Consider the following 24,219-nt stretch of genomic DNA (forward strand, 5'->3'; position numbering starts at 1 on the left):
AAACATGTTTACTGAGTTTAAATAGTTTTGCAATTAAAGAAGCAAAATAATGCTGTGCTCTATTTGTGAGCCAGAAGTCTCTTTTACAATGTAAGCTTATCAAGCCTCGGTCTGACACTCCATAGATTTACAATGTAAAAGCCGCTTTATGCTTCTATACAAAGATAGAGTTAGACAGTGGCATAACTAGAGTTTTATAGAACCCATTGAAAAATTTGGACGTGACTCCCCAAACACACTCAAACACCCCCTGCCCCCGCATGTTAGTCAGATGTATGGGCCCAAGAAGCGTACTAAATCCTATAAGAACATACGAGTTGACACCCCTCTGCCATTATGTAGTATTGTCCCCAAACCTGGGCTCCTTCCTGGTATATACAGTGGGGAAAAAAAGTATTTAGTCAGTCAGCAATGGTGCAAGTTCCACCACTTAAAAAGATGAGAGGCGTCTGTAATTTACATCATAGGTAGACCTCAACTATGGGAGACAAACTGAGAAAAAAAAATCCAGAAAATCACATTGTCTGTTTTTTTTCATTTTATTTGCATATTATGGTGGAAAATAAGTATTTGGTCAGAAACAAAATTTCATCTCAATACTTTGTGATATATCCTTTGTTGGCAATGACAGAGGTCAAACGTTTTCTGTAAGTCTTCACAAGGTTGCCACACACTGTTGTTGGTATGTTGGCCCATTCCTCCATGCAGATCTCCTCTAGAGCAGTGATGTTTTTGGCTTTTCGCTTGGCAACATGGACTTTCAACTCCCTCCAAAGGTTTTCTATAGGGTTGAGATCTGGAGACTGGCTAAGCCACTCCAGGACCTTGAAATGCTTCTTACGAAGCCACTCCTTCGTTGCCCTGGCGGTGTGCTTTGGATCATTGTCATGTTGAAAGACCCAGCCACGTTTCATCTTCAATGCCCTTGCTGATGGAAGGAGGTTTGCACTCAAAATCTCACGATACATGGCCCCATTCATTCTTTCATGTACCCGGATCAGTCGTCCTGGCCCCTTTGCAGAGAAACAGCCCCAAAGCATGATGTTTCCACCACCATGCTTTACAGTAGGTATGGTGTTTGATGGATGCAACTCAGTATTCTTTTTCCTCCAAACACGACAAGTTGTGTTTCTACCAAACAGTTCCAGTTTGGTTTCATCAGACCATAGGACATTCTCCCAAAACTCCTCTGGATCATCCAAATGCTCTCTAGCAAACTTCAGATGGGCCCGGACATGTACAGGCTTAAGCAGTGGGACACGTCTGGCACTGCAGGATCTGAGTCCATGGTGGCGTAGTGTGTTACTTATGGTAGGCCTTGTTACATTGGTCCCAGCTCTCTGCAGTTCATTCACTAGGTCCCCCCGCGTGGTTCTGGGATTTTTGCTCACCGTTCTTGTGATCATTCTGACCCCACGGGGTGGGATTTTGCGTGGAGCACCAGATCGAGGGAGATTATCAGTGGTCTTGTATGTCTTCCATTTTCTAATTATTGCTCCCACAGTTGATTTCTTCACTCCAAGCTGGTTGGCTATTGCAGATTCAGTCTTCCCAGCCTGCTGCAGGGCTACAATTTTGTTTCTGGTGTCCTTTGACAGCTCTTTGGTCTTCACCATAGTGGAGTTTGGAGTCAGACTGTTTGAGGGTGTGCACAGGTGTCTTTTTATACTGATAACAAGTTTAAACAGGTGCCATTACTACAGGTAATGAGTGGAGGAAAGAGGAGACTCTTAAAGAAGAAGTTACAGGTCTGTGAGAGCCAGAAATCTTGATTGCTTGTTTCTGACCAAATACTTATTTTCCACCATAATATGCAAATAAAATGAAAAAAAAACAGACAATGTGATTTTCTGGATTTTTTTTTCTCAGTTTGTCTCCCATAGTTGAGGTCTACCTATGATGTAAATTACAGACGCCTCTCATCTTTTTAAGTGGTGGAACTTGCACTATTGCTGACTGACTAAATACTTTTTTTCCCCACTGTATGTCCCCCATCCTGTTCCTATCCTAGCATATATGTGACCCATCTTGGTGTATATATATATATATATATATATATGTATATACTGTGTGTCCTCCATCCTGGTATATACACACGTGGTCAAAATTGCTGGCATCCCTTGTTTAATGGCAGATAAACCCACAATGGTCACAGAAATAACTTGAACCTGACAAAAGTAATAATAAATCAAAAATCGATGAAAATGAACAAATGAAAGTCAGACATTGCTTTTCAACCATGCTTCCACAGAATTAAGAAAAAAAAAAATAAAACTCATAAAATAGGCCTGGACAGAAATGATGTTACCCATTGAAAATAAAGTGACAAAAGGGACATGTTAATTCGTGGTGTGTCCAATAATTAGCACCACAGGTGTCTACAATCTTGCAATCAGTGAGTGGGCCTGTATAGAGGGCTACAGATACTCACTGTGCTGTTTGGTGACATGGGGTGTATCACATTCAACATGGACCAGAGGAAGCGAAGGAAAGAGTTGTCTCAGGAGATTAGAAAGAAAATTATAGACAAACATGTTAAAAGTAAAAGTTATAAGATTATCTCCAAGCAGCTTGATGTTCCTGTAATTACAGTTGCACATATTATTCAGAAATTTATGCTCAATGGGACTGTAGCCAACCTCCCTGGACGTGGCCGCAGGAGGAAAATTGATGACAAATCAAAGAGATAGATAATACGAATGGTAACAAAAGAGCCCAGAAAAACTTCTAAACAGATTAAAGGTGAACTTCAAGCTCAAGGAACATCAGTGTCACATCGCACCATCCATCGTTATATTAGCCAAAGTGGACTTCATGGGAAATGACCAAGGAGGACACCATTGTTGAAAAAAAATCATAAAAAGCCAGACTGGAATTTGCCAAATTACATGTTGACAAGCCACAAAACATCTGGAAGAATGTCCTATGGACAGATGAGACAAAAATGGAACTTTTTGGCAGGCACATCAGTTCACAGACGGAAAAATTAAGCATATCAAGAAAAGAACACTGTACCTACTGTGAAACATGGAGGAGGCTCTGTTATGTTCTGGGGCTGCTTTGCTGCATCTGGCACCGGATGTCTAGAATCGGTGCAGGGTACAATGAAATCGCAAGACTATCAAGAGATTCTAGAGAGAAATGTGCTGCTCAGTGTCAGAAAGCTTGGTCTCAGTCACAGGTATGGGTCTTGCAACAGGATAATGACCCAAAACACACAGCTAAAAACACCCAAGAATGACTAAGAGGAAAACATTGGACTATTCTGAAGTGGCCTTCTATGAGGCCTGACCTTAATCCTATTGAGCATCTTTGGAAAGAGCTGAAAAATGTCATCTGGAAAAGGCAACCTTCATACACAAGACAAGTGGAGCAGTTTGCTCTTGAGGAGTGGGACAAAATACATGTCGAGAGGTGCAGAAGTCTCACTGACAGTTACAGAAAAACACTTGATTGCAGTGATTGCCTCAAAAGGTTGTGCAACAAAATATTAAGTTAAGGATACCATCATTTCTGTCCAGGCCGATTTCAAGAGTTTTATTTTTTTTTTAAATTCTGTGGAAGCATGGTTGAAAAGCAATGTCTGACTTTCATTTGTTTATTTTCATAGATTTTTTATTTATTATTACTTTTGTCAGGTTCAAGTTATTTCTGTGACCTTTATGGGTTTTTACTGTCATTAAACGAGGGGCACCAACAACTTTGACCATGTGTGTATGTTTCCCATCCTGGGCCCCATCCTGTTATGTATGTTCCCGATCCTGGTATATATGTTTCCCATTCTGAGCCTATCCTCGCATATATATTCCCCATCCTGGTCCCATCCTGGTATATATGTTCGCCATACTGGTATATATGTCTCTTATCCTGGGCCCCATCCTGGTATATATGTTCCTTATCCTGAGCACAAGCCTGGTATAAATAACACCCATGATGGTATATATGTCCTTTATTCTGGGCCTCATCCTGGTATATATGTCAGCGCACAGAGCCACATCCAGCAGAAATTTACACTGGCATCGGCAGGCCCCTCACCTGCACGGGCCTGACTGCGACATCTGCGAACGCGATCGTTACCCCCCTGGGGTTAGAGTATATTTACTGCATCTAATGTACATGTGATTTCCTGAAATAGTAGGCTGTTAAGAGTCTAAAGTAGCCCCGGTGGCTAATGTCAAAATTTCTCGTTTTTATTTTTAATAAAGATTGCGATAAGAAAGTAAAACATTGCCCTGAAAAGATATATATATATATATATATATTTATATATATGTTTTTTTTTACACAAAAACTGAAAAACTTGATTTGAACAATAGGTAATTTCTGATGAAACATTCCATTTAACTTGACATTTAATGCGTTGCATAGCATGAAGTGGGAAATTTTAACATGGCATTTAACATATCACATGCAATTCAAAATGTCAAGTTAGCGTTTGGTACATCATGAATATGTAACACGTTCAATGGGAAGTTCAGGTGTATTGCATTGATATTCATTTACAATACATAGTGTGAAAGCAAAACAAAAATTTTGACAAACAAGAAGTAGTAAAATATCATTTAACAGCTAACACGTTAATAAGCCATTATAGCTTAGTCACTTTGTGAGTATATGCCACCCTCATTGGGACGTCCTGTTTAGCTAAACATATCTGCCTGTGGATCCATGTTCTGTGCACACAGAGCTGGACTATTAGGTGGAGCAAGACATTAAAGGGAATCTGTCACCAGTTTTTGCTACCTAATCTGAGAGACAGTGTCCCTGATTTCGGCGATGTATCACTTACTGGACAGCTTGCTTTATATTTGATAAAATCACTGTTTTATCAGCAGGAGATTATCACTACAAGACTAGTAAACCTGCTGCCATGCAGTCCTCCATTTTCATGAGCTCTAAATAACCCCATGCACACCACTGATTGGTGCTTTATGCCTATGCACAGTGTGCACAGAAAGCTGCCAATCAGTGGTGTGGATGGAGCTATAGAGATATCAGTATTCATAGAACTCGTAGATCTACAACAGGTAAATCAGTGAGTTTATCAAAATTGTAGCAAGCAGTACAATAAGTGACACATTGCTGGAATCAGGGTCAATGCCTGAATAATTTATTGAATCTGAAACACTGTGTTATGTATAACTCAACGGTAATAATAGGTAATATGTAACTTGTGAAAACTTTGGAAATAAATTGTTTTATCTGTTTCAGACTACTGTAGTTTGCGGCACCTTATTGTTTTTAATACAAATGTAAGCAAACAAAATAAAGCTATCTTAGGATCGTGTATTTCTTGTCGATATTAACTACAAGGCAAAAGAGTGTTCTTCCTGAAACTGTCAGCACAGCACAGGACCGAGCTCAGCCCTCTCTACCCCTTTCAGGAACAGATCACCTAAACGCCATAACCTTTCACAATAGTCAGAAATCCCACCGGTACATTACAAATCTATCTGCTTAATAAATCATTTTTCTGACTTAAGCCAGCTATACTTGTTTTTTTTACCCATGACAGTGCCTGTCAAACTTTTTAGATTGATACTGGCATGCAGTGGGCTGAGATAAGCAGTTGCTCTAAACCCCTCCGGCTAGCTGGAGATAGTGCAACTTGTAAGGTCTTCTGAGGAGGAAGGCAAATGTGGACTTCTCCTTTCTTAACGAGATTACAATCTTTCTGTTTGAGTGTGGTCAGTAACACGACTAATTCACAGTATCCTGTTTTCGTTGCTTGATAAGTATAGTGGTTTCTTATTACTGCCCTATGTTGACGAATTAGGCAGTAGATGTCGTCAACTTGAGTGCACTTCTCATGCAGTTCCACACATACTTAAGCTTGGCATTATAAATTGTTTTACCCACGCTGAAAAAGTAAAACATGATAAAAACGTCATTGGTAAGCCCAATGAATAATATATGCTGCCTGCAAAATAGTGCTCATGTATACTAAGGGTCTATGAGAAGTTCCTTGCAAGAATTTCCTGGGCTTCAGGGAATATGTTGCTGCTTGACTTTGACATCCAAGTCACATACCGCAGTTCCCTGACACCAGAGTCTTAGGGATTTTGTAAGGCAAATTCTTCAAACGCTCAGCCACATATCCAGTTAGGTCACTTAATGCCACTTGCATTTTAATGTACCAATTCTCTTCTTCCACTGACATTAAATTCATTCATCTTTCTTTCCAGTCAATGTTTCCTGCTACCGCCTTAACTTGATTTAGTAGAAATGTGAAAATTCTAGTAGATTCACAAAGTTTTATAAAAGGTTATGTAGCACAGACTATCCGAAAAATACGGCAAATATTCAGCTTCATTGCCCTTTACTCCTACTTGTAAAACATGAAAGCCCTTCTAGCTAGGTGAGTTCTTACTACTATTGACTTGGCAACTTGTCCTTATGATATATCATGAATTGTTGGTGTTTTACATGATCATATGAAAATCTCAGTAGTAAGTGGGTATAAAGTGCAAATTTCCAACTAAAAACATGTTTATATAGGCTAGTTCTCCTGACCACCACCAACCGACTGCACTGGGACCCTTGAAGCTCAGCACTAGTTTAACAGCAATAAACTGCATTCTTTTAAAATCAGTGACCCATCCTTTGATTTTAATAGATCTGCTGATTCTTCTTCCACAGGGGATCTTCAAAGCAACTCTCCATCCTTATTCAAAGGGTAGGATCACATTTGGTGGGTCATAGTACGGGAATTACATAAATAATTGTACAGGAAAGATGTATATCTTTGTACCGTGTTAGCCAGTAGATAGAAAAATATTCAGGATTGAGAGTCCTCAGTAGTTGATAAAAGGTATCAACTACTGAGGACTCTCAATCCTGAATATATTCATAAATAATTGTAGGCAGCCTATGTCTGCTAGAAGTGTAAATTATCCCATTCCTTCTACTGATAGTAAAGGTCAGAGTAAAGTTTTGCTAATACTAATTGGCAGTATTATATTCCAGTCTCATGCACATAACCATAATACAGTTGTACAGTTTGTAGTACGCCATTTATAGCCTGTGATGGACCTATCCTGTGCCTGTGTATTCTGCTTTAATTCAGAGGAAAACAATTTTTCAGACAGAAGTGAGAAAACAATCATGGCATACTGAATTAGGTGCCTTAGTACAGAGTTAGTCTCCCCTAGAATAACTGCTTTTCATAAGGAACACTGAGGCTCCATATGGAGCTATACAATCTAGAGTACCCATTCCATTAAGACGTTGGTTTGTGAATTACTTACCCCCTATATCTACAAGGTATGGATTTAAGAATCTACATTATGACATATCATTACAGGGTTAATATTAGCTAAAACCAAGTGATATGGAAAATATATATAAAGTATGGCAACGCAAGAAACTGGATCATAATCAATAATTGCTTCTATCTATCAAGCAGTACGATTCTTTGAAAGGAAAAAGATCAACATTTTCTGATTGTCAACCCTATGGTATACAGTGAGCAGAATAATGCAAATCTATAGTACCCAGTAATTCTATTTTTTTAATTCTCCCAATTAAAAATAATATCCATGCTCCATTTACAGTTCTGTTCATCGATTTAGAAAACCAGGATGAGTATTTGTAAGAAGCAAGCGAGTAAAGCACAACGTACCTTTCCAACTGTCACCAATGTTACATTTGAAACAGGTTCTGCCCTAGAACGCACGGCTTCCTTTCTCTACAAATTCCTCTTTTAGAGATAGAAACACTTTCAAGCCTTTCTAATACGATTTGTCAGTTTCGGCCCAATTAGTTGGATTTCCAACCACAGCCACTGTGTCTACTAATTAAAAAAAATGGCATTGCTCTCTGCAAAGTGCAGGACGGCAGGAAGACTCTAAATAGCACAGCAGTGAGAAATGATGAAATGAGCAGATCCGGTTGAATGAAATGCGATGTGGTTTTGAAATCGTCTTGCACAACGGATGTCCTTTGTTAAACTTTATTATTTTTTTCTTCTTGGTTACTGTTATCTTCTCCAGCCTGTAGCTCATTCGAGCAGATACCTTTTAACCCCTGTCATATTGAATGCGGCATATCTTTAATGCTAAAACTTTACAGCAAAAAACACATTTTTATCTGTAGCTTAAGGATCTATTATTTTTTGTTCTGTATTTTGTCGCGCTGTATTGTTTAACCTGCTACATTTATAAATGCACTCATGAAATGTATCTGCTATATAGCTGGATTTTATGTTCAAAAGCTGGACAAAGAGAAGAAGTGGATAATGCTATACATTTCCTTAATTAAAATATAACATGGGTACCTATTCCAATATACTGTAGATTAAACATAAACTATATAATATAAACAAAAGTATTGGACACCTACAAATAAAATCTACAGGAGCTTTTATGACATCCAATTCCCATTCTATATCCATGGGCATCAATATGGGATTCCCACCCGGCCCCCCACCTCTCAACCTCCATTTGCAGTCTTCTGATTAGGTTTTTTAAAATATTTTAGGGGTTTGTCTATGGGAATTTCTGTTTATTCTTCCAGAAGAGCATTTGTAAGGTCAGACATTGATGTTTGACGAGAGGGCCTGGCTCAAAATATTCGTTCAAGTTCATCCTAAAGATGTTCAATGGGTTGAGAGATCTATGTGGGCAAATCAAGTTCTTCCACACCAATCTCACCTGACCGTGCATTTATGGACCTTGCTTTGTCACTGGGTCACAGTCCTGCAGGAACAGAAAAGGGTCTTTCCCAAACTGCTCTTGCAAAGTTGAAAGTATACAATCAACCAATATGTATTGTATGCGGAAATATTGAGATTTCCATCACTGGAACTAAGGAGCCTATGTCAACCCATGAAAATCCACCCCATAGCATAATCCCTTCTCCACTTAAATTTACATTTGGCACAATGAAGTCAGGCAACATCACACCAAGTCTTGTGGTGCATCACTTGACAGAACACATTTCCACTGCTCCAGAGTCCAAAGGCGGCACACTTTGCACCACACTTTACATCCAACGTATCGTGGTTTGTGATGCTTGGCCGTATGTAGTACAAACTACATGCCACGGCCAAGCAGCTTGTACTCAGCTGCTTGGCCATGGCATGCAGCTCTTGATGCACAGTCTTTGTGCTAATAATAATGGCAGAGGAAGTTTGGAACTGTTTGTAATTTAGGTAATCTACAACTTAATTCCTGAGTTCCTGTGGTTCCTAAATGCATTCAATACTCAATAATACTTTACACAGATAATCCTGGAATATTTGTGAGGGAAGAAACTTCATTAACTGATCTGTTACATTGGTGGCACCCTATTAGGCCTGTTTCACACTTCAGTTGTTTGACATCAGTTGCAAACCGTCAAAGTGTGAAAAAACGGATCCGTTTCCGTTATGCAAAAAACGAAAGCACTGGATCCGTTTTTTGGACGGATCCGCTGCAGCCGCAAATGTATGAAATTTAAAGCAAGAGGACTCTGGTAAAGGAGAGAGAGAATCTGTTGGCGGATTCCGTCAATTAACGGTTTGCAAAGGATCCATCGCCCATAGGAGTCCATTATAGCACATGGCGGACAGCGATGGATCCGTTGCTATCCGCCGTTTCAACGCAGGCAAAAAACGTTTCATTGCCCGTCCACTCCAGACAGCGGACGCCAAGATTATAACGGATCAGTCAAACAAACGGATGCAACGGATGACCATCCGTCACAATCCGACGCTAATGTAAGTCTATGGGAAAAAAATGGATTCTGCAAAAAAAATGGCAGATCCGTTTTTTTCTAAAAACGTCGGATTTTGACTGATGTCAAACAAATGAAGTGTGAAAGAGGCCTTACACCTAAAGAAAAAAGCTGACTTGAATTCAGTGAGCTCTTTAGAACAATCTATTTGTTTAAAAATGTGTGTAACCCCAGTCTTGCTAGATGCTGGATTTTATACACTTGAGGCAATTGGACAGGAATGATAAACCTAAATTTAATGATTAAGAGACGTGTACCAATAAGCTTTTCTTTTTAGCGTATGTGCATCTTAAAAAATAATGTGCATCTTGAAAATTGTTTTAAATTGTGAAAGTACTTTTCATTATAAAAACTCTTATAAATTTGCAAAACAGTCTTCATGGCATCAGACAGGCCTGCTGGAGCACAGGAGGATCTTTTAGTGGGCCCTGGCTTTGACACAGCAATGAGCTGCAAAAGTCCACTTAGGTCTGACTTTTGACCTATTTAAGTTTATTTCTTATAGCATGATTTAAGATGATATCTTAAATAAGATATATCTTGTGTGTACAATGATAGCCTAAAGCCCCCGTTACACATAGCGATATCGCTAGTAATATCGCTGTAAAGTCACTGATTTTGTGACGTTATAGCGATATTACTAGCGATATTGCTACATGTGATACTTACCTCCGACCGGCTCACCCGCTGGTTATCGCTGATCACGCGAGAACGTCCTGGACCATTTCTCATTGTCAGCTTCCTGCTGGGCTTCCTGTGGCGCCAACGGGCTGGAGGACGTCAGGATCGCTGCGTCTGACATGCGTCTGACATGTAAGTAGCGACCCCCGACCCCTGCAATGTTGCTCTGGAGACCTGCCTGTGTGGCAGCTCACTAGCGACCACTTAGCGATGCACCAGTGATCCATATCGTTGTCGGGATCGCTGGTGCATCGCTAAGTGTAACGGTAACCTAAGACACAATTAAAAGGGGACGTACACGTGGAGGAGGGACCCTTAGAATCATTTCATTAGGTAGGCTGAAGGATCCCCAGTTCAATACTTATTAAAGCTTTGTCCTTATGGCCAATACTATAGTGGCTCACAGGGTTCATGCACTTTATAAATATTAAATATCTTAACTGCAAACATGTTTCCATTTAGATGTACTTTGGCCTTTTCATTAACCATCACTTTCACTAAAATGCACATAATAAGCAGCTTCACAGAAGTTGAAGTAATTTTCATGGATATTAGGCAGACGTATTCATAGTATTAAAAAAATAGAATTTGTCCACTTCCAAAGCTGCACACTCTTAAATCAAGGCCATAAACACGTACCCTTCTGTAACAGACACTGTGCAGAGCGGTTTAGTACTTTGTTGGGCTTTTATGCAGTTTTCTATCTCACAGTATGTACATCTAGTTATTAGCAAGTAAAACCATTATTTCAATGTTATTTCCCAGGAGAAGAATTAGAGAAATGCAAGCAGTCGTCTCAGGAGAGCATCCGCCATGAAACAGAAAGAAAAAGTAAACAGAATAAAAAAGGTTGTTAAAATGTGACAGAGGCAATAAAGTGCTTTCCTATCCTACTTTGTGTATTCCCGATCAAGACTGTTACCGGAGATGCACAAAATGTAACTATCAATAAAAGTATAAACTGTGGATCTAAAGTAATGGGCTGAAACTTAACCAGACTGTCATAAGTAGTGATGTGCGAGTATACTCATTGCTCGGGTCTCCTCCGAGTATATTGGCGTGCTCGGAGATTTAGTTTGTGTCGACACAGCTGCATGATTTGCGGCTGCTAGATAAGCTGAATACATGTGAGGAATGCCTGTTTCTTAGGGAATTCACACATGTATTCAGGTTGTCTAGCAGCCATAAATCATGCAGCTGCTTCGACAAAAAACAAAATCTCCGAGCACGCCAATATACTCGGAGGACACCCCAGCAATGAGTATACTCGCTCATCACTAGTCATAAGTGATAGTGCTGGAGAATGAGCACACAATGTGCTGTTTTAATTTATTTATAAGTTTTTTCATGTTAAAATAGTGATGGCATATAGCTCCTTCTGTGGATTCGGTATGCCGTCGCATACCACAAACATGAAAGCTCAGCTTAGCCAAGACAGGAACAATTCACTGCCAAAGTAATTTTTCAACAGCTTATTTCCCACAAGAACAGAGGATCATCAGACATGATGAAATCTGTGTACAATCTATGAGTTTTAGTGTGTACGAAGAACATAGTTGAAAGAATGGCACAAAGAAGAGCGACCAAAGTTATTATGGGAAAAGGTGGACTGCAATACCAAGACAAGTTATCAAATTTGGGGTTACTCAGTTTGGAAAAGAGAAGGTTTAGGTATGATACTAATACACAGTACAAATATATGAAGGGACTGTAAAAAATCATTCTAATGAACTTTTTACACCTAGACCTACAACAAAGATCAGTGGATATCCTCTAAGTCTGGAGGAAAGAAGGTTTCATCATCATCATCATCATCATCATCATCATCACAGACAGGGATTTATTCACAGGACAAGCAGTGAGGCAATGTAACTCTCTACCACATGATATTTTGACGGAATTAATTAATTGGACAAATACAAAGAGGGCTTGGATACCTAACATAAAACATATATTTCAGGTTATGGGTACTAAATAGTGTGATGAGAGGTTGATCCAGTGAACTTGTTTGATTCCCATATGAGGAGTTGAATTTATCTCCTAATTTGGGGTATAATAATGTCATGCAAGTGCAGCCACTGCTTGAACGGCATCTGCACCGGAAATGTTATTAACTTATAAGGGGGAAACGTGATTGAGAAGGGATTGTCTGAGTAGTGGACAACCCCTTTAAGAACTATGAAATCGAGTATATAGCAAGGAAGATTCTTATACACATTTAGTTGATGGCCTATCCTGTTTAATCAGCCGATTCTGGGTGTCATTTATCTAATTGGGCATTTATATAACTGCCTAGACTTTACACTTATCCTACTGAATTAAATTATACATAACATTATTAACATTATTAAATCACTAACAGTGATTACAGTGCCAATTGTTACACAATGTTACAATACTGTTACAGTTATGAATTCGCAACTCAAAAGCTGATTAACAATGGAAATGTATACTGTAACTTTTTTTGTGGTTCTGGCCAATACAGCCTTTTTTGATCTGTGTAGATGCCTTCCTTCTTCAGTAGTGGATCCTGGACCAGTGCTAAACGATAACCATGCTAAACACTACCACCATCTTCATTTAACACTTGCTAGCTTGTTCAAGAAATAATGTTCTTTGTTAATTGAATTAACACACCACCTCCTCACCTCGCCCCCTATCTGTCGGAGTCCCACAAGGTTCAGTCCTTGGGCCCCTGCTGTTCTCTATTTACACCTTTGGCCTGGGACAGCTTATAGAATCTCATGGCTTTCAGTATCATCTTTATGCTGATGACACACAGATCTACATCTCTGGACCAGATATCACCTCCCTACTAACCAGAATCCCTCAATGTCTGTCCACTATTTCATCCTTCTTCTCCACTAGATATCTGAAACTCAACATGGACAAAACAGAATTCATCATCTTTCCCCCATCTCACGTGACCCCCCCTACGAACCTATCAATTACAGTAAATGACTGCCCACTCTCCCCAGTCCCACAAGCTCGCTGCCTCGGAGTAATCCTTGATGCTGATCTCTCCTTCAAACCACATATCCAAACCCTTTCCACTTCATGCCGACTTCAACTCAAAAATATTTCACGCATCCGTTCATTCCTCACCCAAGAATCTGCAAAAACCCTAGTCCATGCCCTCATCATCTCTCGCCTTGACTACTGCAACCTCATGCTCTGTGGCCTCCCCTCAAACACTCTCGCACCCCTCCAATCTATTCTAAACTCTGCTGCCCGACTAATCCACCTGTCCCCCCGCTATTCCCCAGCTTCTCCCCTCTGTCAATCCCTTCACTGGCTCCCAATTGCCCAGAGACTCCATTACAAAACCCTAACCATGACATACAAAGCCATCCACAACTTGTCTCCTCCATACATCTGTGACCTCGTCTCCCGGTACTTTCCTGCACGCAACCTCCGATCCTCACAAGATCTCCTTCTCTACTCCCCTCTTATCTCCTCTTCCCACAATCGCATACAAGATTTCTCTCGCACATCACCCCTACTCTGGAACTCTCTACCACAACATATCAGACTCTCACCTACCATCGAAACCTTCAAAAAGAGCCTGAAGACCCACCTCTTCCGACAAGCCTATAACCTGCAGTAACCACCGATCGACCAAACCGCTGCACGACCAGCTCTACCCTCGCCTACTGTATTATCACCCATCCCTTGAAGATTGTGAGCCCTCGCGGGCAGGTTCCTCTCTCCTCCTGTACCAGTTATGACTTGTATTGTTTAAGATTATTGTACTTGTTTTTATGTATACCCCTCCTTACATGTAAAGCGCCATGGAATAAATGGCGCTATAACAATAAATAATAATAATAATAATAGTACAATTTTTACTCTAGTTAAGATTGACTCAAATGACAAACCCAGATTCAGCAATTTATTTCAGACCCATTTCATTTTTATGAATCCGTTAAATACTAACCCCATTCTACACACAAAAAACTCTCTGTGAAAAACCTTAAATGTTCAGATTTCCCTTGCTGCATTTTAACATCAATGTGCGGCGTATATGTAAACCATCTTCAGTACAGGCAAGAGACTTTGTGTTGAGTTTAGCCTATGGCTCTAAATATTTATGCAGTATTACAGCGTGCTTCACTCCAGAGATGTACACGGGCACATATCAAAGGAACATACATTTCTTGTGATACACAACAGCCAACTGGCTTGGTCACATGGGGTATGAATAAAGTGCATACATATATGGCTCAATACATTTATGATATTAATCATATATATGTTCACTATCAACTTGGATTGTGAAGACTAGTCTATCTTATTCTTCCAACTTTTGGTTCCTGACTCGGCCTATCGCCCCTGGAGGTTGTGTATTCATCTGTTTGTAAGAATGTAATTATTGAAGCAAATGCACCAAAACTGGAGCACCCAGACAGCCTAATATTCTCTTCTCTGCCAGTTCTATCCCTCCTCTGAAGAAGAAATGACTCTTAATCAGCTAGTCATTCTTTCTAACAACAGTTTTTATAATCTGAGGATGGCACAGAACAGTTCTTTTATTGCATCGTGTGATTTTAAAGACAACTGGATTTAATTTACTCAGAGAAAAGATGCAGACAGCTGCTGCCTCCGATTCTTAGACTCATATGCAAGTCTTCAATCTGTGTCCTATTGAAGAAGTGTGAATTAGCTTCAGGTAAGGGATGAAGACATACTGTAGGCTCACAGACTGTTCATAGTGGAAAAATAAGTTCAATACAGATACGATTTTCTTCTTGTGATGTAGCAAAGCGGAGTTTGGCATTATCATGATATCACAAGCGAGTGATCCCTTAGCATTATATTAGATTGAGTATTAAATTTATATCTCAGGATCCTGTAGGCATGGACTTTCTGGGGCATTTGATTCTGGCCATCAAATTGAAAACTGTGATGCGCTTTTTACATCTAGCGCTGTCTGCAGTCTTTCCCGTGTCGCTCTCTGACCATGATTACCTCAGCAATGACACTGACTACAGGCCTTAATGTATAGCCATGATAAATCAATTTTCATTATAAAATTTCCAATATTTCAATGATGCAACTTTGCTGATCATGAGCATGGCATTGAAGATGTTCAGCTGCATGTATGCCCGCTTTTTAGAGGCTATGCCCTCTCAAGCTGATTCCCTCACTACATGCTTTGTTCACCCAAATTTGCAATTGGATGCTAAGATGCAATAAAACCTCCATTAAAAAAACATTTTTAGCCAGTTTTTGATACTTTTCACATGACCTCGGTTGATTTTTTGACCATACCAGAAGTCCAGGAGGAATCTTCTAATTCTGGGAGAGATTACAAGTTTATTGTAACACATAAGCCACATTTATCAAAACTGTCAAAAAGAAAAATAATTTTTGCTACCCACAGCAGCTAATCAGAGCTTAGATTTTAGCTCTTAAACCACTATGCCAATAGTTAAGTTATGCTGGATCGGATGCTTATAGGAAACAACAGAAGTCTCTTTTCAACAGTTTTGCTAATTCTGCCCCATTATGTAATTCTGTACTTTTTGTATTGCCATTAAATTAATTTTTAAACCATGTTACTACTATGTATACAGTCAGGTATATACTTATGGGTCATTGACTAATTCCAAAATTAACAGTTAACCTTTTTTTGCCATCTAATTTATATAGCTGGGTCTGTGGACAGGGCCAAGCCATTGAACAACACCTAAGTGTATAGTAAATGCTTCTGTTAACCCATTGCCTCTCCTCACACAAAGGAATTGTTGGATACCAACAGGTTGCTATGGAATCTGGAGGCTTAAAATGACCTCCATGTGTGCCATCTTATGAAATTGGGCAGTGTGTTAAACAAGCTGTCTGATCTTTAAGTCACCTAACGAGACTGGAAAAAAGTAAAAAAAAAAGCAAAACAAAACCCCTCTCTATTATTACAAAAAAAGTTTGTAACAACAACAATTTAGAAGATATAATTTTGCCCACACAAGGAATGCTGTAAATGAAAAAAAATTAATTACTGGTTTTGTTTAACTCCTCCCCATCCCTCCTAGAATGGAATAAAAATTGATCAGGGTGGTACATTTCCCCTACACTGGTAAAGAAATACAGCAATTTCACAAAAAAAAAACAAAATAGTAAAAAGTTTAATGCACTCAAAATATGTCAACACACATTATATATCATAGTGCATTTACCCCAAAATGGTGCCACTAACAAAGTACTAGTTATTACACTGTGACCAAGACCTATAAAGCTATAAAGTACATTGATAGGAGAAAAAAAAAGCCAAAAAAAGGATAAAACTGACAGCTAAGGTAAGGTTGCTAATGGGAAGAGTATTTGGAGGGTACAATTTCTGTATGAGAAAAGTTATAAAACCTATGGTGTCTAACATTGCTTTCTAACTTGAAGTTTTGTTATCAGTGAAAAGGTTTCTATTTTAGGTCCATCACTTATGGCACCCCATTGTTTCTCAGTGCTGGCCCTTTTGTGCAGTTGAAGGGTAAAATTTATGCGTACGAAAATCATAAATCTTTTGGCATCTATCACTTTACTAACTATTTTAGCTTCTTGGTGGACAACACAATAAGATACAAAACATTCTAAATAATAACAGTCTTAACAGTGAAAAGGTTTCTGCTTTAGGACCAGCACTGATGGCACACCATTGTCTCTCAGAGCTTGCCCTTCTGTGTAGTTGTGAAATTTATACATAGGAAAATCATAAATCTTATGTCGTCTATCATTTTTCTGTTTTAGATTCTAGGTGGACAATGCGATGGTAAGATATTAGCATTTGTAAAAAATAACAAAGTCATCAGTTTCAGCTTAAGGTTCATTACTGATGGCACCCCATCATTTCTTACTGCTGGCCCTTCTCTGTAGATGGAGGGTGTAATTTATGCATATGAAAATCATAAGGCTTATGACATCTGTCACATTTCTATTTTATCCTCTTGGTGGACAATACAATGGTAAGATATGAGACTTTCTAAGAAAATAACAAAATCTTATCAGTTACAAGGTCACTGCTTTAGGTTCACCACTGAGATTCCCATTGTCTCTTAAGAGCCTGTCACACTAAGCGATATCAATAGCAATATCGCTATAACGTCACTGGTTTTTGTGACATTATAGCGATATTACTAGCGATATCGCTATGTCTGATACTTACCTCCAACCGCTCCCCCACTGGTTATCGTTGATGGCGTGAGAACGTCCTGGACCGTTTCTCGTCATCAGTTTCCTGCTGGGCTTCCTGCTGTGGAGACGAGCGATGCGTAGAGCCGGGTGGGAGGACATCAGGATCGCCTCGTCTGACAGGTAAGTAGCAACCCCCGACCCCTGCGATGTCGCTGGTGAGATCTGCCTGTGTGGCAGCTCACTAGCGACCACTTAGCGATGCACCAGCGATCCTGACCGCGTCATATCGCTGGTCGGGATCGCTGGTGCATCGCTAAGTGTGACAGTACCTAAGTGTTGACCCTTCTATGTTGATAAAAAAAATGGTTAAAAAATGATGGTGCCTTCCGTTTATGTGGGTCTAGGTGTTCGATTTGTGAGTGATAAACAAAACTACATAGGTATTTCCTATGACTTGTAATCATATACAAAAATAGAAAATGCATTTGTTCTCCTGGGCGATATATATACCGTAATCCTGCATAAATACCTTTACTAACAATCCCCAAGCTGGCGATCGTAAAAGTGTCTCATCCTAAAACTAACATGACTTAACCTGCATGCTGTAGAATATAACCAATGTCTGTCTTTCTAGGTAGATTCCCTTTTATTAAACAAATTATGCTGTTAAACTATCTCCTGGACATAAATCTCTTCTTAATTTGAATGCTGCTGAAAGGAATTGCTTACTTGACTTTATCAGAGACAACAAGACATGCCAGAAGCTATACACACTAATCTTCACATCTTGAAATATTTCTAAGAAATGTGACCCCACTCTCGGCTGTCCACACAGTGGGAAAATTACATGGAGGCATACACTGATATAGAAAGTAGTTAGCTACAGTTTCATTACCGTAACTATCTTTTTCATAATTTGCACTTATTTTCAAATACATCAATGTACGACGGTTTGACTCAATAAGGACTGAAAAAGTTCGTGCCTCCTGCTACAAGTTATGTTGTGACAGTTCATGCTATTTCTAATCCATATTTACCAATAGTCTCGAAGCAGGCAAGTCTTCAATAAATCCAGAAGTCAAAATAACTGGCCTGACAATCAATCTTATCTTTCCATACACAGAAACATAAAGCATAAACATATCCCAACAGATCATCTTAATATAATTTTTTTTTTCTAACCTAGTAATCTCACTCTACACAACTCAGTATATATTGAGCCAATAGAAAAAGAAAAGAAGTACACATCTACAGCTCTTCAAATGCTCAGTTTGTCTGATTGTTCTCTTTATGGGTACATATCTGAGTAAAATGTAAATTGTTCTTTTAGTCTATAAACGTCTGACATGTCTACGAATTTCCAAGCAATAAATTTTGGGGGGTTTTTTCTGACAAAGAAAAATGGTCAAAATTAAAAAAAGTGCTTTCAGACCTCAAATAATGCAAAGAAAACAAGTTCACAATCATTTAGAAACAACAATACTAATGTTTTAACTCAGGAAGAGTTCAGAAATCAATATTTTGTGGAATAACCATGATATTTCAAGACAGCTTTCATGCGTCTTTGCATGCTTTCCACCAGTCTTTCACACTGCTTCTGGAGCAAAAATTTAAGCAGTTCTTCTGTGTTTGATGGCTTGTGACTATCCATCATCCTCTTGATTACATTCCAGAGGTTTTCAATGGGGTTCAGGTCTGGAGAATGGGCTGCCCATGACAGGGATTTGATGTGGTGGTCTCTTAGTTTTTGTCAGAGCTGTATATATGAGAATGGTTGTTGTATAATTTTTTTCTTCAAGACTTACAATATTTTTTGGATTACGAAATGCACTTTTTAGCAAGAAAATGAGTGGATGTCTTGTAGTACGTAGTCAGCTTCCTATGATCGAGAAAAACGCTGACACAGTGCCCTTCCTGATCACTGAGAGAACTTCACTCTCATTTACTTCTGAAACTGATCAATCCAGGGCAGGAGAGAAAGGTACTAAGTACAGTTGTGCCAAAAGTATTGACACCCCTGCAATTCAGTCAGATAATACTCAGTTTCTTCCTGAAAATGATTGCAAACACAAATTCTTTGGTATTATTATCTTCATTTAATTTGTCTTAAATGAAAAAACACAAAAGAGAATGAAGCAAAAAGCAAAACATTGATCATTTCCCACAAAACTCCAAAAATGGGCCAGACAAAAGTATTGGCACCCTCAGCCTAATACTTGGCTGCACAACCTTTAGCCAAAATAATAACTGCGACCACCCGCTTCCGGTAACCATCAATGAGTTTCTTACAATGCTCTGCTGGAATTTTAGACCATTCTTCTTTGGCAAACTGCTCCAGGACCCTGATATTTGAAGGGTGCCTTCTCCAAACTGCCATTTTTAGATCTCTCCACAGGTGTTCTATGGGATTCAGGTCTGGACTCATCGCTGGCCACCTTAGAAGTCTCCAGTGCTTTCTCTCAAACCATTTTCTAGTGCTTTTTGAAGTGTGTTTTGGGTCATTGTCCTGCTGGAAGACCTATGACCTCTGAGGGAGACCCATCTTTCTCACACTGGGCCCTACATTATGCTGCAAAATTTGTTGGTAGTCTTCAGACATCATAATGCCATGCACACGGTCAAGCAGTCCAGTGCCAGAGGCAGCAAAGCAACCCCAAAACATCAGGGAACCTCCGCCATGTTTGACTGTAGGGACCGTGTTCTTTTCTTTGAATGCCTCTTTTTTTCTCCTGTAAACTCTATGTTGATGCCTTTGCCCAAAAAGCTCTACTTTTGTCTCATCTGACCAGAGAACAATCTTCCAAAACGTTTTAGTCTTTTTCAGGTAAATTTTGGCAAACTCCAGCCTGGCTTTTTTATGTCTCGGGGTAAGAAGTGGGGTCTTCCTGGGTCTCCTACCATACAGTCCCTTTTCATTCAGACGCCGATGGATAGTACGGGTTGACACTGTTGTACCCTCGGACTGCACGGCCGCTTCAACTTGTTTGGATGTTAGTCGAGGTTCTTTATCCAACTTCCGCACAATTTTGCGTTGAAATCTCTTGTCAATTTTTCTTTTCTGTCCACATCTAGGGAGGTTAGCCACAGTGCCATGGGCTTTAAACTTCTTGATGACACTGAGCACGGTAGACACAGGAACATTCAGGTCTTTGGAGATGGACTTGTAGCCTTGAGATTGCTCATGCTTCCTCACAATTTGTTTTCTCAAGTCCTCAGACAGTTCTTTGGTCTTCTTTCTTTTCTCCATGCTCAATGTGGTACACACAAGGACACAGGACAGAGGTTGAGTCAACTTTAATCCAAGTTAACTGGCTGCAAGTGTGATTTAGTTATTGCCAACACCTGTTAGGTGCCGCAGGTAAGTTACAGGTGCTGTTAATTACAAAAATTAGAGAAGCATCACATGATTTTTCGAACAGTGCCAATTCTTTTGTCCACCCTCTTTTTTATGTTTGGTGTGGAATTATATCCAATTTGGCTTTAGGACAATTCTTTTTGTGTTTTTTCATTTAAGACAAATTAAATGAAGATAATAATACCAAAGAATTTGTGTTTGCAATCATTTTCAGGAAGAAACTAAGCATTATCTGACAGAATTGCAGGGGTGTCAATACTTTTGGCCACAACTGTATCTGTATGATGCTGCACATCCTGAGAAGTTGAAGGACCTTTCATCTGACTAGCTGAAGGAACTTTTAGGTCATGTGACCAGTCACATGCCTGTAAGGAACTTCAGAATATGGTAATGTATAAAGCGTGTATGCACTATGTGCCTTTATGTACTTTGTGTGTACGTTCTATATGTTGGTGTATGTCCTGTGCATGTACTGTGTGTGAATATGTGTATGTAGGAGTACTAGGTGTGTATGTAGGAAAAGTGTATGTGTAAGTAGCATAGCTGTGTGTGTATGTAGAGACCTGTGTCCCTATGTAAGAGAGATGTGTGTAAACTTAGGAAAGCTGTGCGTTTCTGTAGCACAGCTGTATGCGTATGTAGGAAAGGAATGTCTGTATGTTGGAGAGCTGTGTGTAAATGTGGGAGCAGTGTGTGAATATAGGAGAGCTGTGTGCATGTAGGAAAACTGTGTGTATGTAGAAGAGCTGAGTTTTTATGTTATGTTGGAGAGCAATGAATGCATGAAGCAAAGTTATCTGTATATAGCAATGCTGTGTATATAGGCGAGCTATATGTGTGCATATAGGTGAGCTGTATGTGTATGCAACAGAGCTTTGTTTGTGTCTGTGTGCATGTAGTACAGCTGCATGAATTTGTAGCACAGCTCTGTGTAGATTCAGAAGAGCTGTGTGTGTATTCAGGATAGCTAAGTGTGCATGTACTCTGAAAGCAGTGTTGTGTATATGTGTGTGCTCCACAGAGTGTACATAATGTCCATGCTGCAAAGGCTATACTGTATGTGTATAAGGCTATGTTTCCACGGTCAGGAAACCTTCAGGATTTGCTGCAGATTGGACGCTGCGTACAGCTGCAGCGTCCAATCCCCAGCGTCCAGATGTTACAGCATATTGGAGGGGATTTTATGAAATCCCATCTCCAACAGTGGGCGGTACTTTGGGCTGAGCGGGGTATCCGCTGCATCCAAAGAGCAGGGAACGTGGAGACATAGCCTTATACATATGCTGCAGAGAATCATTAAGAGAACTGTTGCCTACCTATTCTGGCCTACTGCATTAAAATGAGTAACATTGACTCCTCCAATTCTTTACACCTCAAAGTACAGTTTAATTAGTAGGAAATATATTTTTTCTATTTTCGGTTATCTAAACCTTGAGTGCAACTGATAGTAAGGCATGTACTATTGTTCGAAAAGAAAGGTAATTCTTCATGAAAACTAGTCAACATAGTCCATAGACACATCCACATTCATAACTAGCTCATATATATATAATTCCAATTAATACTCAATTGAAATTAAAATAACAAAAAGCAAGTAATAGAAATGCCCATGGATATAGGTCTTTTTAATGAACTTTCTTAATTAGGAACCTCAGTAGCAAAGTGTTAGGGTATGTGCACACGCTGCGGATTCCGCTGCGGTTCCGCAGCGGTTTTGGCCGCTGCGGCCCCGCAGCAGTTTTAGCTGCGGTGTATAGTACCATTCAAATGAATGGTAAAAAAAAAACGCTGTGTAGACGTTGCGGAAAAATCCGCGCGGATTTGCTGCGGTTTTGAAATTTGAAACCGCAGAAAGAATTGACATGTCAATTCTTTCTGCGGAATCCGCAGCGGGTTCCTATCTCCACCATGGGGAGATGGTGAATCCGCAGGACCAAACCGCAGGCAAAACCGCAGATAATCCGCAGGTCTTTTGACCTGCGGTTTATCTGCGGTTTTTGCAAAATCCGTGCGGATTAATCCGCAACGGATTCCGCAGCGTCTGCACACACCCTTAGAGTCTCCATTTCTTATATTTGATGTGTTTTTTAACTCTTTCACCCTGTAAAAGAATCAAGTTTCCTCTTACATTTAGTAAAACTTTGTACAACATAATAATGTCAATTTTCATACGAGCTAATAATTGTTTTAAAGAAGAGACTCTTTGATTTTGAGTGACTGGTGCTCTGGAGGGTCCGCAAGCTGCTGTGTGGATCTGAAGACAGTTTGACACAGGTGTTGACAGTTTGAGAAGGGTTTTGCTCTGCAGTTAAATGGGTGTCTGAAGCGTCCTTTGTTAAATATAACCTTGCATTTAAGCCGTGTCTGTTGCTGCTTCTGCTGCTACCTCCAACATAACAAAGCACTAATTTCCTTTTGGATGGAATAAAACGTGCAGACCTCCAAAATTTTTGGACAGTCTCTCTAAGATTGTGCCTGTGACAGATGCATTTAGTTAAAACTTCAAAGAAAATGATTATTGGATATAACAGATGGAAACAAACCTGTTTCAATGTGTAATGATTTCTGCATCGTACGTATCCCTATTGCCAAATCTCTTTTAGAGCTCCAAATAGGAAACTAGGAAATACAATCTGTGACAGTGGTATCCAGAAAAACGTCACCAATTCTAGGGGTTAAGATGGATTTGCTTCAGAAAAATGTAATTATATCAGAAATGTTATTCTATCTATATTGCTTTCTCTTGACAGCTAATCATCTCTTATGACCAGACATATGTCAGGCTGTGTTCTAGATTATATTGGAAGCTAAAAAGCAATGGAAGAATTAGGTAGAACTATTTCATTTATTTTTTCATTATAATACATATAATTAATCTGAAAAAACACACAATTTCAGAGTTGCACTATAAAATAATTTTGCTGAAAATTAAAGTGAGGATCAAGTGTGTATATATTTTTTCTTGAGTTATCACAGTCGGTACATGTCTTCCACTGAGATTGATAACCACATCACAGATTTATCCTACACTGAAAGAAGTCCTGTAACAACGTCAAAAGTGGACAGTTACTGCTGTTAATGTATTCCTTCTGTTCCCAAGTATTCAATTATTTGACTTTCTGAAATCCGCAGTATGGTTCCAGAGATATGGGCCATTTTATTTAGTGCTAATTTTCATGATGTTTCCCAATGAGATATGGCTCACAGGATAATACTATAAAGCAGCCTACATCTACAACCCCTGAGAATCCTGGGAGCCATGCCCTTTTGGAAAAGACCATAAAATTTAGCACCAAATATAAAAAAAGTATCTCTGGAAACGTAGGGTGGATTGAAAAACAAAA

The 24,219-nt window shown here is 39.4% G+C and overlaps 1 protein-coding gene across 28 annotated transcripts in view; it reads right to left on the reverse strand.

Annotated features, from left to right (window-relative positions):
* CELF2 (CUGBP Elav-like family member 2) overlaps positions 1-24,219 on the reverse strand; it is a 654,777-nt gene that overhangs the window by 488,054 nt on the left and 142,504 nt on the right. Inside the window, exon 1 of one of the 28 annotated variants that reach the window (XM_073589007.1) lies at positions 7,622-7,758. The exons of the other annotated variants lie outside the window; for them this stretch is intronic. The gene's annotated coding sequence lies outside the window, so the exon portion shown is untranslated. Of the gene's footprint in view, positions 1-7,621; positions 7,759-24,219 lie in introns of those variants that run through there. 28 annotated transcript variants of the gene reach the window in all.

The sequence above is a fragment of the Dendrobates tinctorius genome, unplaced genomic scaffold (genome assembly GCF_039654945.1).
Source record: "Dendrobates tinctorius isolate UK_male_01 unplaced genomic scaffold, ASM3965494v1 ptg000105l, whole genome shotgun sequence".
Lineage (NCBI taxonomy): Eukaryota > Metazoa > Chordata > Amphibia > Anura > Dendrobatidae > Dendrobates > Dendrobates tinctorius.